This window comes from Triticum aestivum, chromosome 4A, assembly GCF_018294505.1.
Source record: "Triticum aestivum cultivar Chinese Spring chromosome 4A, IWGSC CS RefSeq v2.1, whole genome shotgun sequence".
NCBI lineage: Eukaryota > Viridiplantae > Streptophyta > Magnoliopsida > Poales > Poaceae > Triticum > Triticum aestivum.
In genome coordinates this window covers 258,086,810-258,102,063 of record NC_057803.1, presented here as the reverse complement: position 1 = coordinate 258,102,063, position 15,254 = coordinate 258,086,810, and the positions used below count along the sequence as shown (strand labels likewise).

The following is a 15,254-nucleotide window of genomic DNA, read 5'->3' as shown; positions in this document are numbered from 1 at the left end:
ATTAGAGTAGTGTCCGGGTCTTCCACAATTGTAGCAATTACGTTCACGATTAGAAGATCTTTTTTCACTGTAACCATTAAGATCAATTGCTCATTAAAGACTTGTATCTCACTTGATGATATAGGAGCATCACATGAGGCTTTGTAAGCACCACCAGACTTGTTGTGAAGCTCTTCTTTATCCTTGAGTGACATCTCATGACCAAAAATTGTACCAATGACTTCTGTTAGCTTGAGATCTTTGTAATTGGGCATCATTTGGATCAATGTGCACACGGTGTTATACTTTCCATCCAAGGTTCTTAGGATCTTCTTGATGATGAATCTGTCGGTCATCTCTTCACTTCCTAAGTTGGCAATCTCATTTGTGATGAGAGCAAGCCTAGAGTACATTTCAGTGACACCTTCACAATCCATCATTTTGAACTTGTCAAGTTGACTTTGAAGCACATCTAATTTTAATTCCTTGGTGGAGTTGGTACCTTCGTGTATCAATCAAAGTATCCGAATTTCCTTTGCATTCTCAAGACGGCTGATTTTGTTGAATTCTTCGGGGCACAATCTGTTGAAGAGGATGCTGCAAGCTTGAGCACTGTATTGCAACATCTTCAATTCTTCTGTGATAGCTTCGAATTTTGGTTCTCTCACATCGAAGAATTCACCTTGCAAGCCAATACACACAATAGCCCAAACGACGGGGTTATGTGCAAGAATATGTATTTTCATCTTATGCTTCCAACTAGCAAAATTAGTACCATCAAAGTAAGGACCTCTACGGTGGTAATTTCCCTTGCTAGACGCCATACTCACCTAGGTTGTGAAACCAAGGCTATGATCACCAAAGCTATGGAAATCAAGGCAAATGGAGACCAAATCTCTGATACCACTTGTAGGATCGAAAGTATGTCTAGGGGGGGGTGATTAGACTACTTGACCAAATAAAAATCAAGCATTTTCCCAATTTTAAGTCTTGGCAGATTTTAGCAACATAACACTAGTCAAGCAATCAACCTACACATGCAATTATAAGAGTATAGCAGCGTAATGTAAGTCTTTACATATGAAGGTAAAATGGAGGAGTTTGGAGGGAGCAAACGCAATGTAGACACAGAGATTTTTGGCGTGCTCCGATAGGTGGTGCTATCGTACATCCACGTTGATGGAGACTTCAACCCACGAAGGGTAACAGTTGAGCGAGTCCACGGAGGGCTCCACCCACGAAGGGTCCACGAAGAAGCAACCTTGTCTATCCCACCATGGCCATCGCCCACGAAGGACTTGCCTCACTTGGGAAGATCTTCATGAAGTAGGCGATCTCCTTGCCCTTATCAACTCCTTGGTTCGACTCCACAATCTTGATGGAGGCTCCAAAGTAACACCTAACCAATCTAGGAGACACCACTCTCCGAAAGGTAATAGATGGTGTGTTCATGACGAACTCCTTGCTCTTGTGCTTAAAATGATAGTCTCCCCAACACGCAACTCTCTCTCATAGATTTGGATATGGTGGAAAGATGATTTGAGTGGAAAGCAACTTGGAGAAGGCTAGAGATCAAGATTTTTGTGGTTGGATTGGAATGTCTTGGTCTCAACACATGAGTAGGTGGTTCTCTCTTAGAAAATGAATGCTGGAAGTGTAGGCACGTTCTGATGTCTCTCTCTCTCAAATGGAGAGGAGGGTGGAGCGGCATATATAGCCTGCACACAAAATCTAACCGTTACACACAATTTGTCAAACTCGGTGGGACCGAATAGTGAAACTCGATCAGACCGATATGGTTCAGAATGTGAACGTTAGGCTTTTCCGTGGGACCAATGCATTAGGGGTAGGGCATAACTTGAACTTGGTTTAACCGATTACTTCATCTCGATGAGACCGATTTTAGTAATAAGCAACCAGAGAGTTGATCAGGCAAACTCGATGGGACCGATCGCTCATTTCGGTGAGACCGAAACGTTACAAAGAGGAAATAGAGAGTTTGCATTGCGAACTCGGTGGGATCGATCGCTCATCTCGGTTAGACCGAAATGTTACGAAGGGAAACAGAGAGTTTGCAATTCCATCTCGGTGAGACCGAGATCCCTATCGGTGAGACCAAATCGATTAGGGTTTCTAGCTATGGCTATGTCAAATGAACTCGGTGGCGCCGAATATATCAAATCGGTGGGGCCGAGTTTGACTTTAGGTTTAGGATATATGTGGAAATGAGAAAGTGGTTGAGGGCTTTTGGAGCATATCACTAAGCATTTTGAGCAAGCAAGCCATTAAGCAATGCCTCATCCCCTTTAAATAGTATTTGCTTTTCCTATGGACTCAATGTGATCTTGGATCGCTAAAATGAAAATGTAGAGTCTTAATCTTTTGCCAATATGTGTCCATAACATTTTGAGGGGTCCACATCTCTAGTCCATGCCATGCCAATCATTGAACTTTCTGAAATAATCATCTTGAAAGAATATTAGTTAAGTGAGCTATATGTTGTTAAGAATTACCAAAACCACCCAGGGATTAGTTGCTCTTTCAGCTTTGTGCAGGACTGTCCTGACACGTGGTGGAGATCGTGCATGCAGATCGAGGAGCCATGCCCCCACTTTCCCACCAACGGACGACGTTACCGCTTCAGCGCGCGAACACATGAATTCAAATCCTGTGATTTCCGAGGAGAATCAATCCGGTTGATTGCCCGCACCTCCTTTCCTAAAGGACGCATGTTAGTCCGACTAACCACCCTCCGCAAGGACCTGTGCACTCAGCCACGTTAAACACCCGACTGAAGTCTTCTTCAGGGTCGTTATGTGACGAGCTTAACGTGGTACTTGGCCCTCTCGAGAGGCTCCAAGGCGCATGACTTGTAAACCTAGACTCGTAGGAGGTTTTCACTGGCGTTCCCCAGGATAAGGAGTGGCGTCTCTCTAGAGAATCAGACCACGCGCCGGCGTCACCCCTCGACTTGCCATGGCATGCCCTCACTTGAGCCCCTAGTCTATCAAATGAATGCCACCGGGTTTTTTTTCTCGATGATCGACAACACCTGGTCACCTGGGTAAGGTTAAAATCCAGAATCCGTTGTGATTTCGTCCAAGGAGCAATGAATCGTGACTCGGGAACATATTCCGAGTGGCCCTGCAGCACTCGGACATAAGTGAAGGGTCGGATCGTCTTATCTACAAAATCACAACCGATTAGAGGGCTAATCATGTGGTCACTTATTACAGGTAGGGTCAAGGATGCATCATTTGGGACCCACATGTGGCCCATGGCCATCATAGGTAGGTCCCTGGACCATGCCAGCATTCGGATGCGTACATCAAGAGGATCACTCGGACGCCTCTGCAGCACTCGGACAACCACACGTCATTCGGCTAACGATCAACTGCTCAGACATACAGTGCAAGAAGGAGTCGTGGGAGCTGCAAGGGTCGAGGGAACCTAAGTCATCCACTAAAATAGAGTTATAACTACTTTTACCTATAACTGCTATAGTATAGGCTCATTACACTAGTAACTACCTCATTCAATGGCCTTAATTGCCCCGGTGGCATGGGAGACATGGGGCTACGGTGCACTCTATATAAGCCGCACCCCTCTCCATAGCTGGGAACACTGAACTCTGTAATCCTATCTATCAAATTAAAGCAAACCTTAGGGCATGAGACATAGGGCTTTTACCTCCACCGAGCGAGGGGCCTGAACTCATTAAACACTGTGTGTTACCCCTACGCCATAGCTAGTCTCTGCCCCTTATTCGTACCCCTAGTACTCATTGTCAGGATCATAACCCCGACAACTGCTGCTAACTGAACTCGAGCGATCAATCGCTGCTATTGCTTACTGAACCCGTGTGATTCCTTCGTTGCTGCTACTAACTGAAACCAAGCGATCGATCAATGTTGCTTCTTACTAAACTTGAGCGAGCCCTCATGCGAGACGTCGCCAATTGGTGTTGGGTTGCCTCTCAGTGAACAGTGACCGTTGCTACCGTTTGGGTGGTATGTAGAAGGAGTCGAGACGTGGTGAGTCGAGCCGGTTGGTTGACTGTGGATGAACAGTTCCCAGTGGGGGTGGATGATCAGGACCCTGTGGTAGTAGGCCATTGCCGTTGGATGAATAGGACCCCTAGGAGGCCGCCACACCGCAACCAGTTTGGGGGGAGGGGGATGAACAGGACCCCGTGGAGGCTTGATGAATAGTAGTTGGTGGAGGCTGGATTAACAGTAGCCCGTGGTTGAACGGTACCAAGTGGAAGTAGGAGGAAGTCACGGTGGATGAATAGTAGTAGGTGGAGGCCGGAGGAAGTCAATGGTGGATGAACAGTAATTTGTGGAGGCTAGAGCAAGGCAGTAGATGATGAATGAACAGTAGCCTGTGGAGTCCCATTTTGCGATATGCCACACCCTTCCTGTCGGGGATATACATGCGGTATGACCCGGCCGCGCTTGGCGACTCACCAGAGACTTGGCTAGAGCTTGGCGACTCACTAGCGATCCGCCCGGACATGGTGGTTTACATGTAACCCGCCTGAACATTGTGACTCACTCGAGACCAGGCGGGCGGATCAGATGGACGACAAGGCCCAAGGCCCAGCAGGCCGGCTTAAGAGGAAAAAGATGACGAATATTTCCTTTACGAGGAAGCAAGACCCGGACTTGTATTCAACTTGTAAGAAAAGATAGGCTAGTCCTAGTCCTACTAGGACTCCACATGTAACCCGCCCCTTCAACATATATAAGGAGGGATAGGGCTCCCCAAGAGGGACAAGCAAGAAGCACTAATCTCTAGGGCTAGACATAATTAGAGGAGAGCCGGCTTACCGGCAACTCCTTCATGAGCATAATGAGACCTAGCCACAATCAACAAGTAGGGCTATTACCGGATGATGTTTCCCGGGGGCCGAAGCTGTCTAAATCCTTGTCTTGTGTATTGATCTGCCTCGTGTCTCCCGATTCCGACCAACCCCTTCAAGCTACCGCATAGATGCGTTGGCCTCACGATTAAGTCCTCACACTAGGACATTTGCCATGACAATTCCACAACAGTTGGCGCCCACCGTGGGGCCTGCGCACGGTGGTGTTGAGTTCTTGGAGGGCGCACTCTTAGGGATCGGGAAACACGCGATTGGCCGATTGAAGAGCCGGCATGGGACAATTTTTGGGCAGAACCAACGTGTTCATTGTTTCACGATCAGAGTCGTGATTAATTCTAAAGAGTCAAAGCCAAAGCTAGGGTTGCATGCGACCGCCGCAGGCGCCGTGGGGATCCGCTAAGCAGATCGTTTTGGAGGACCGCTGGAAGTCGCCGGTCTAAGATTGGCAAGATTTTCTGCTGCAGTAGTCCGAATACTACTCTGAACACCGAAGCATATCAGATTAAGTCTCGAGGCAGCGTCCCATTTTGATTGCTGTTGCTCGGATAGATTCCAGACTTTAGCGTGGCCAGACGTTGAAGTGCGCATGTTGCCAATCGTGCGTGCATGTGCTGCGATTACGACCCGGAAACAAGTACGACCACGATCTGGTCTCACCTGCCTCTACGGCTACGGTCTTGCTCACAAGCCGGCGACCGTCGAGCCACCGGCCGTCGTCATTGCTTCTGCGGCTGCCGCCACCGCCTCGTCGCCCATTTCTGTGCATCGCGACCTCCCGAGCTGATGAGTCGCCGGCTTCGCCTCAAGCCGCTAGTCGCCATCGTCGCCTCCGTGTGGCCTCACCTCACTCTGCTTTTGCTGAGGCCGAAGCTCCGCCTTCACCTGTGAGCCGGCACGTCGCGGCGCGTCGCCAGGTCGCCTCCGCTCGCCTCCTTCCGAGCCGCCTTTGAGGCCCCGTCTCGCCTTCTGGAGTTGTTAAACATCATGCACCGTGCCGTGCCTTGAGCCGCCGCTACAAATCATCTCCATTGAGAGGCGAGAGCTTCCCACACGGTTTCCTTGCCTGCGAGCCCTGCCCCATCAGCCGCCGCCGTCACACGTCGAGTCGGCCACACCTCGGGCCGCCTTGTTGACCTGCCTAGCTGCTTCTGTCGCGGACCCGCCGGCGTGCCGAGCTGCCGCTTTGGGATGCTCAAACCATCGCACCTCTCCTGGCCGGGCGTGAGCCACCGCGCCTGAGTCTCCATGAGCGCCCGCGTCGCGCTACTCCGAGTTGACCATGCTGTCGCTGATTCCGACGCTTCAAGTCACCGCGGTTGCGCTCCAGCCCTGCCGCTCCGTAGCTGCCCTGGCTGCAGCACCGCCTCAAGTCCACATGGACAAAGGAAGCCCGCCCTGTGTTGCTGAGCCACCAGGTGCCTCCACCGCCCTATGTTCGGCTGTGAGCCGCCTGCAGCCGGCCCAGTTTTCTCTCAAAACTGTCTACCGCTTCACGCCTTGTCTCTCTGTTCTATCCCATCGCTGTAAGAAGTTCTTGCAGGTTGGAAAAAGGGTTTCAAGACCAGCAAAGATGCTCCACGTGAAGAGCAAGGAAAAAGTACTGGCATGCATGTGCGCTGCGTACAAGATACGTGGAGCTAAAAAAAGGGGGACAACTACTACTTCATCTTTGTCTACTAGGGTTGCTTCTCACAAAGAGGACAAGAGCCATTATTAGCTCACATCACCACATGGAGGAAATACTAGTGACCCATATATCTCAGTTAATTCCTACAGTGCATACAGATCATCTGCCATTCACAAAGATCAGGTGATATCTATCTAAATTTATCTTATTAACACTTATTGTTTTTTGTCAACGAACAATTACTTTGCCCTCTAATATTTTTACACAAGATAATTTTTTTATGCCATCATACCGCGGATACGGAGTGCATGCACTAGCATTTGTCCATGCCACGCTGCTCGACAGACACGCGTGCAAGCCGCCGTTTCCGCGGGCCAGTCTGCATCAACTCGTTACGACCACACAAATTATCCAATAAGCGCGCACAGGCCGCCGTCCCTTGTAGTCTGGTTTTACATCAAACGCACCGGCCCACTCGCCCGTCTGCAACGTCTTACAACACCACGGACGACTCGCCCGTCCACCTACGAGACCGGTTCATGCATACACGCCAGCTTACAATGCGGAGGGTAACTTGCTCGTCCGCACCGGCTTACAACGTCGTGACCGGCTCATCTTTCCGCTCCTATGATCGATTCACCCGTGATGGATTTCAGTGATCATCAACTCCGCGGTGAATAGTTTCCGACCTAACATATCAGGTGAAATGCATCCGACATATATTTTATATTGTTTTCTTTAAAAGAGCAATTATTCTGGTTTGTAAGTTCTCCAATGCAGGATGGGGATATTATAACATTGAGCTGTTGAAGGACTCATACCGGTTTATATCACGGTCAAATATGGGGAGTCTCAAGCCAACTCCTCGAGTAATCTTAAGACTCGAGGACTACAATGACATGACTCGGGAACTCTGGGTCATTGGAGGGAATGATAACCCAGTTCCAGAGGACACCTCCATATTGATGAAAATTTAAAGACCGTCAGAAAATTGTCGGTTCAAAATAAAGATTCTAGTTTGAAATCTGGTTCAAGGACAATCTATCTGCCACAAAGTTTTGAAAGATTTCAAATCCGATTCAAAGTTCCGGTTCAAAAAGAATTAATCTCTCGCAAGATTCGAGTTCTTAGAAAAATTAAAGGTTGCCAAAGAGAAATTGCTGCCATGATGTGCGGTTCAAACATGGATATCCTGCCTTACGGCTTACCTAATTATGGTCACTTGGGGGCTTCTTGTTCAAACATAGGTCGTATTCGAACCAAAGAGAACATAGCTGTCATAACCCTTTTGATCGGTGCAAAGCCAAACTCACTAGGGGGCTTCTTGATCGTATCCGAATCATAGCTTAACCCCTTTTGGGTCTGACTCGGATCATATTCAAATCAGGGTCGTTAAAAACCTCTCAAGGTCATTTGGGGGCTTCCTGTTCAAACATAGGTCGTATTCGAACCAAAGAGAACATAGCTGTCGGTACCCTCTTGATCGGTGCAACGCCAAAGCCACTAGGGGCTACATGATCGTATTCGAATCCTAGCTTAACCCCTTTGGAACGGTTTACTGATCATATTTGAATCAGAAACCTCGATTTTTATTTGGTTTAAGTTTTTGAAAACAATCTTTTGGGTTTTGATACTTTTTGCTCATATCCGAAGCATATAAGTGTGTTTTCGTTGAAACCCGGCTTGGCTTCGGACGATAAGTTGCCAGCATGTGACAATCATCATATATTTGGAAGTATTGGCTTCTAAGGATTGGGTTATCACCCTTACTGCACAGGTCATGTAAACTGGTAGTACAAATGAAATATCACAATGGTTATATGTGGGATATTATGATCTGCCCTGCGGTAAACCGCCAGGGGATCTTGTGATTTACTTATCTCCAGGATAAGACTACATTTGAGTTGTTACCCGCCCTGGCTTTTGACGTTAAGTCGCCAGGGCATATGTTGTTTAAATTCTGTGCAGGATTTATAGAGCTATGACTTACATAAATGATTAAGTTCCAGCCCATCATCAAAGATTGAAATTGGTGTCTCAAAAGGGTTATCAATTCTTGATTTTCTCAAAGGCTATAGGCCGTCGGGTTATAAAAATTCCGGCTTACAATGGAGGCAGATTAAATCGCCATCGGCCAAGAGCCGCCGGGTATTTAAACTCCGGATTTACTTGTCAACGGATAAGGTATTCAAAGTCGCTTTGGCACAATGGCTATTATTTTATAAATGGATATGATTTATTCTACAATGGAAAGAATAGTCCCGAGTTGTTGCAGGCTTACAACCCGGCACTTGGGGGCTACATTATTCAGTTTGAGATTATATCAAATATTCAAGTCCCATGTCACTGCCAGCATGCACCATGGCACTTGGGGGCTGATGCAAAAACAATTTTACTGGCCTTATTGAAGACCCAACTCATCACATCATAAATGAGCCGGCCCTTGGGGGCTACCAATTGCTCCTATCAACAATTCAAGGTACACAAGTTTTATTCCATTATATTGAAGGGTCCACTGCTCAGTTGGTAAAGCACAAAGCTCTTAACCTTGTGGACGTGGGTTGCCCCATGATGGGGGTTACATCATATGATGTTCTTTTCAAAAAAGGTATATATAAAGTCCCAGCTCAATATTATCTTTATTCAGCCGGCCCTTGGGGGCTACACGTTGTTGTTCAAGTCTATATGATCATATTTATAAAGTCCCTGCTCATTATTGCATAATGACTCGGCCCTTGGGGGCTACACTGGTTGTAGTTTTTTATGAGTTTAAGGCAATTACAAGTCCCATGTTGCTGCAAGCATGACAACCCGGCACTTGGGGGTTACATATATGGAGTATTCAGTCTTTACTAGTGACTAAGATGAACAACATGGATTTCTTTAAAGTGGCAGTATTTATATTGAAGCAAGTCTTAAGCCATCACTTTGTTTCTGCACAAGACTTGGGGGCTACACATAATATGGATACAAGGGAGAAAAATCTTCAAATTCTCAGTTTTGAGTAAACCAGATTGACCCGGCGTCACCAATAATTATGACCCGAGGTCACCAATAACTATGACCCGGCATCGGCAACAATTCTGACCCGGTGCTATCAATATTTACAAACCTGATATTTTGGCAATGATAAACCGGCAAGTTCTACAAACCGGCTGAAAGTCAGATGAGTTTTTCAAGACCGATATTTTTTAAGCCGGTGTTTTGGAAGCCGATTCAAGTGGATTATTTATTACAATATTTCTCTATAAGATACCAATGTTTGCAAATTGGCTCTGAAACTGGCCTATTGACCAGGATTCCTCAAAAGAAGTATCTGGATTTTTGCATTGGCAAGGTTTTGGACATATCCGTTAAAATAGATTTGCTATAAGGTCTTTGAGTATGCATCCAGGTGGAAATGACAAGGACTTAAAGATGATCACGTGCCGGTTCAGGAAAATATTTAACCCAGAGCACAACCTATCAAGTTTGTTCTTGTGTTTATTTTATAGGATCAGTTTAACATGGATAAGTCCAAATTAAACTGGGGGCTAATGTCGGGGATATACCCCGCGGTATGACCCGGCTGGAATCATGACCCAGCCGGGCTTGGCGACTCACCAGAGACTTGGCTGGAGCTTGGTGACTCACTAGCGATCCACCCGGACATGGCGGTTTACATGTAACCCGCCTAAACATTGTGACTCACTGGAGACCCGGCAGGCAGATCAGACGGATGACAAGGCCCAAGGCCCAGCAGGCCGGCTCACTACAACAAACACCCCCATATAGCAACACATATGTAAACTGTAGCATGTGTTGTCTTTGGGTTAACCCTCCCACCTGGCCACCTCCCCACGAGCCACGAAGGCCTCTAACCTCATCCACCACCACCAACTCATGCGCTAATATCATGCGTCTAAGGATGAAAGAAAAATAAAATCCTCTCCGCCAGCTCTCTCCCCGATTCCTCTCTCTCCACCACCAATTCCAGGAACTCCGGCGCTCCCCTGCACTCCTGATCCCTGGTTCGGTTCCCTCTTTCTATTCTCCTCTAACCCGCAGCCCGCCGCCTCCCCGACGTCCTATGAGACCGTGCCCATGCCCCCGCAGAAACCCTAGACCCCCACGGGTCGCCGGCGCAGCTTTGGCACCTCCGGTTTGTCAGCCGACCACCCCGCCTCTCTACATAAGCAGCTATCGTCTCGGGCTCGATGGTGATGTGCTCCCTCAGCTACCTTGACTCCGACGCCGACGGTGCAGTAAGGCCCGATCCCCTCTGATCTTACCCTTGTTGGCATTCGGTGTGGCTTGGCCATCATGCCAAGGTTGTTTCTTCTCCAGCAATTTTGACGATTATCTATGCTACGTTGATCACTCGCCTGATCTATGCATCCATGCCACTCCATGGTCTGATTTCTCCACTGTATTTGTGCGTGCACTGAATACCAGGTTGTAAGTACCAGGGAATCAGTGTGTACTCAATTAATTTACGGTTGTTTGTTTTTGCTAATACCAGCTTGATGACATGTCACGGATAGTCTAATATACTTTGTAACTTCAGTTTTTTTCGAGATTGTATTCTGTAACTTCTTCATTGTGCTTGGTAAAAGAAATTATCTTCTATGTTTACGCCACAAAACTTTGGATCTGTAAGTAATGCTAACAATGCCTAACAATTTCGATAGCTTTTATTTGGGACTGATACACATTTTTTGTTGCTTCTTTGCACTGTTATATTATTTCAGTTTCCTAACATACAGAAAAGCCCCGATCTGTTATCTTCAGGTTGTAGTTGAGATTTCATTTATGCTGAGTATGTTGTAGCAGCTGAACATCGTCATCGCTCAAATGTGTAGGAGGTGCCTTTCTTTACAGACTTTAGTTCCTTATATAGTAGTCCCTCCGTCCCATAATATAAGAACGTTTTAGAGACTACACTAGTGTAAAAACATTCTTATTATGGGATGGAGGGAGTAGCACTTTCTTACACCAACTGGGCATCCTTAATTTAAGTTGAAAGTTTTCAACCTTTAGGATAAATTCAAGTTTAACGTTCCATATGTGTAGTTTGTTATTAGCTGCATTGTTATTTAGCTGGCTAGTACGAAGTTCTAAAAGGCATCCTCCTTCCAGAGCTAAATTTCTTAAATCTTAGAGAAATTAAATATTTAGTCAATATGCATGTAAATCTTGATCTCGACAGCTATATTTTTACCTTTATATTGTGTCATTCACAGTTACATATTCAAGTTGGGTTCTAATATCTGTTCAATAGCAGAGGGGAAATTCTGAAATGTTGATACGACTCCCTGGATACTACCCTAGTATGTCCTTGCGTCCGAGTGATGATATATCCGAACATCTAGTATTGACTTGCACTTCTCGTGAATGAAATGTGACTGATTTTATCTTCTACACTGCCTGCTTTCCATGATGTACTGATGTCATTGATGTGCCTTTTGTGGTGAGAAGATTACACAAATTTGGACCTGAGGTCTATTGAATTCTGCCCGAGAGTACTGTTATCCTACCTAACCCATATTTTTCGTTTCTAACGAAAGTAATTTTCATATAACAGATGAGAAAGGAACTAGGTATTGCAGATGATGTTACGGTGGTCATTTTCTACATTTGAGGACAGGTGGGCCAGTAACTTAGATGGGCATTCTGTTTTCTTAAGTGTCGATGCTTTACTTCTTTTTTTAGTTTAAATGATGGCAGCTAATTGAACATCTATGAACTTGCTTCATGTAATTCTCTTGATTTTAACTTCGAGAACATCTGATTTCTTGAATTCTCTGTACTTATTTAATTTTTTTGACAAGCTGTCTACCAATCGTCACCCCATCTGAAGTAGCACAAAAGATGTCCCACCATATAGATAAGCTTCTCTCTCCCTGCATTGACATGTTTTCCCCTGGTTTTCTGAATGTGAAACAAGAATTGAACTTGATGCCGCTGAAGTTAAATTAAGTATATCCTTCTAGAATAATCATGCACATCAATTGTTCAAGAAAAAATATTATATGTTATTTTTTCCCATCCTATACCAATGATCAATGTTGTAATAAGATTATTCCGCAGTTCACTAAAATTTCAGTATATAAGAGAGACTATACACATGTTTCTGTTTTCAATAATACATAGCATAAAATTTTCAAATAACTATGATAGAAATCAGTGTCCTGTACATGGTTCCACAAGGACAAGTTTACACTGTTCTGCACTTACTATGATAGAAATTATCTAAATCTCTGAATAGCAATGAGTGTGCAAAGTATTTAGCATGCCATGAATTGCCAAAATGATAGTACTAATTATCGGTGAAGCTATTCCGATTTAGCAAATAAAACTAAGCTGAATAAGCAATTTGCAAGATTAGATATCAAGCTAACAACATGTTCTTCTATGGCTATGTTATGCAACCAACCTAGCTCAGTAACCTTTCTAATGCTACACTAGAAAAATATGATCAGTTGATACGACCACTCAAAAATATCAAAAGTAATCGTCATGCAGCTAGCTTAGTTATTGCAAGGCCTTCAGCCTTTTTATGTTTCCCCCTCTTCTTAATTGGATTGCTCTATTGGCCAGGATTTTTTCATTCTCTAATGGTACGTTACTCATGTCAATTTTTATTTTTTAGATTGCCAAGATAAATAGAGGATGCATGGATAAGTTGTTTTTGGCAAGGCAGAGAATGGGACTACTACCAAGATAGTTTTACATTAAGTTTTTAGAAAGCCATTTTCATGGTCAATGTATATAAAATGATGTGATGTCATTTTCAGGGTCAATGTAAAGAAAATCATGTGTTTACTCTTTCGATTTTGTTCCATGTAATGCAACCAATCAGATTCAATATATGAGCTCTCCCTATTTACTGATTTTTTACTCTTGTGCACCATCAGTATTAACCCAATAATTGTTGTTGTTAATATATATAAAATATTGGCAATTGTCCATGCTATGCATCAACGCTTTCACTAATATTTTTCCATTCCAAATAGTACCGGGTGACCACCAACGCATATGAGGTGTTGTAAATTTCTAACTATATGCGTTGTTGCCTTGCAACAATTTATCACGTCGATTACCAACGCAATTATATGTGTTGTTGTAGGCCTTAGCAACGCCACCAACGGCAACGCATATACATCCGTTGGTATAGCCCTCGTTAATGCTTATATGGACATTCGACAGCGCATCGATGTGTTGCTAAAGGGGGGTTCTTGTTGTAGTGGCTTATACTCTAGAGGGCCGGCTTAAGAGGAAAGGGATGACGAATATTTCCTTTACGAGGAAGCAAGACCCGGACTTGTATTCAACTTGTAAGAAAAGATAGGCTAGTCCTAGTCCTACTAGGACTCCACATGTAACCCGCCCCTTCAACATATATAAGGAGGGGCAGGGCTCCCCAAGAGGGACAAGCAAGAAGCAATAATCTCTAGGGCTAGACACAATTAGAGGAGAGCCGGCTTACCGGCTACTCCTTCATGAGCATAATGAGACCTATCCACAAACAACATGTAGGGCTATTACTGGATGATGTTTCCCAGGGCCCGAAGCTATCTAAATCCTTGTCTTGTGTATTGATCCGCCTCGTGTCTATCGATTCCGACCAACCCCTTCAAGCTACCGCATAGATGCGTTGGCCTCACGATTAAGTCCTCACACTAGGACATCTGCCGTGAAAATTCCACGACACTTCCCAATGAACAAGACCCCGTTTCGACCGTAAGAGGTCGAACAGAAGTCGGTTTCCTCCATTTTGCAGTATGCCAGACCCCTCTCGATCAACAGGACTCCGTTTCGACCATAGGAGCACGAATGGAAGTCTGTTTCCTCTGTTTTGCGGTACACCAGACCACTCTCGATGAATAGGATCCCGTTTCGACCATAGGTCGTTGAACAGATGGTCGTTTCCTTCGTTCTGCGGTACGCTAGACTCCGTTTCGGCTTTTACATCCAAGCCGGTTGGCTCCCGTTGAACACGACACATTCCGACCCAATCGGTTGCCTCCCGATGAACACGACGCTATTTCTTTGTTCTGACCCAGTCGGTTGGCTACCGATGAATAGGAGATCATTGTTGTATGTGTTCGAGACCATGCTTGTATCTACATACATGGCCGTCTATTTTCCAGCGTGGCTGTCGTAAGTGTACTAGATTTAGACGGGACTGCCTTAATTGCTACCACTCGTTACTTGGCCACGATTCATTGTGGCAGACAAACCGATCGACCAATATGTATGTACACGTCTGCGACCACACAGACAACGGTATGTATGCTTCGACCCGGTGGGTCCCAGCTATCAGCGAGGATAAGAAGACACTTCCTTGTGTGCGAAGATATAGCTGGTGGGTCCAGCTGTCAGCCTCACCACGTACAGTCCTCTTCCGATGGTTGTCGTTTGTTGACCATGTTGACGATGCCGCACCGAGTGCACCAACACGATGGACGGCGGCAAGGCCTTGGATGGGAATGAAATGGAGCCAGGGAAGACACTGTTGTGGTTTCCCACATGGAAGGGAGTTTGAGGGTTGACTAGTTCGGCTGTTGTATGAGGTTGTTGTTGCTGGAAAATAACAGGCGGTGTTGGTGACAAAAGGGAAGGTGTGGCTAGCGTGGGAGTAAGGTGGGGCAGTGATGCCTACGTGGCAGCATAGCCGTCCACGGGAGGCAGGAGCAGGCGGTACGGCCGGAGCTGGTTTGGGCGGCTGGAGCAAGCAGATCATAGGTTGAAGAAGCAGCATGGCGGTTGTCGGCATTCTGG

At 45.7% G+C, this 15,254-nt stretch overlaps 1 long non-coding RNA gene across 1 annotated transcript; it reads left to right on the top strand.

Moving 5' to 3' along the window:
• The first annotated feature begins 11,895 nt into the window (after positions 1-11,895).
• On the top strand, positions 11,896-13,346 carry LOC123081958 (uncharacterized). The gene is made up of 3 exons (XR_006438869.1): positions 11,896-11,940; positions 12,055-12,117; positions 13,123-13,346. It is a non-coding gene; the product is annotated as an uncharacterized lncRNA (long non-coding RNA).
• The last annotated feature ends 1,908 nt before the right edge of the window (positions 13,347-15,254 follow it).